This window comes from Oncorhynchus keta, unplaced genomic scaffold (genome assembly GCF_023373465.1).
Source record: "Oncorhynchus keta strain PuntledgeMale-10-30-2019 unplaced genomic scaffold, Oket_V2 Un_contig_20346_pilon_pilon, whole genome shotgun sequence".
Lineage (NCBI taxonomy): Eukaryota > Metazoa > Chordata > Actinopteri > Salmoniformes > Salmonidae > Oncorhynchus > Oncorhynchus keta.
The window spans coordinates 5,001-6,062 of NW_026281952.1; positions in this window are offsets into that span (position 1 = coordinate 5,001).

The following is a 1,062-nucleotide window of genomic DNA, read 5'->3' on the forward strand; positions in this document are numbered from 1 at the left end:
ACAGGTCACAAATCTTGCTGCTGTGATGTCATACTGTGGAATTTCACCCAGTAGATATGGGAGTTTATCAAAACTGATATGTTTCGACCTCTTGTGGATCTGTGTGATCTGGGGGGAAATATGTCTCTAATATGGTCATACATTGGGCAGGAGGTTAGGAAGTGCAGCTCAGTTTCCACCTCATTTTGTGGGCAGTGAGCACATAGCCCAGCCTCTTGAGAGCTCATGTTCGCCTACGGGCGGCCTTCTTCTCAATAGCAAGGCTATGCTCACTGAGTCTGTACATAGTCAAAGCTTCCTTAATTTTGGGTCAGTCAGCAGTGGTCATGTATTCTGCCGCTGTGTACTCTCTGTGTAGGGCCAAATAGCATTCTAGTTTGCTCTGTTTTTTTGTTAATTCTTTCCAATGTGTTAAGTAATTATCTTTTTGTTTTCTTATGATTTGGTTGGGTCTAATTGTGCTGTTGTCCTGGGGCTCTGTAGGGTGTGTTTGTGTTTGTGAACAGAGCCCCAGGACCAGTTTGCTTTTAGGGACTCTTCTCCAGGTTCATCTCTCTGTTTGTGATGGCTTTGTTATGGAAGGTTTGTGAACTTCCTTTAGGTGGTTGTAGAATTCGTAATGGCTCTTTTCTGGATTTTTGATAATTAGTGGGTATCGCCCTAATTCTGCTCTGCATGCATTATTTGGTGTTTTACGTTGTAACAATGAGGATATTTTTGCAGAATTCTGCGTGCAGAGTCTCAATTTGGTGTTTGTCCCATTTTGTGAAGTCTTGTGGTGAGCTGACCCCAGACCTCACAACCATAAAGGGCAATGGGCTCTATGACTGATCAAGTATTTTTAGTCAAATCCTAATTGGTATGTTGAAATTTATGTTTCTTTGATGGCATAGAAATGCCCTTCTTGCCTTGTCTCTCAGATCGTTCACACTCAGGGAAGTTACCTGTGGCGCTGATGTTTAGGCCAAGGTATGTATAGTTTTTTGTGTGCTCTAGGGCAACAGTGTCGAGATGGAATTTGTATTTGTGGTCCTGGTGACCCGAATCTTTTGGAACACCATT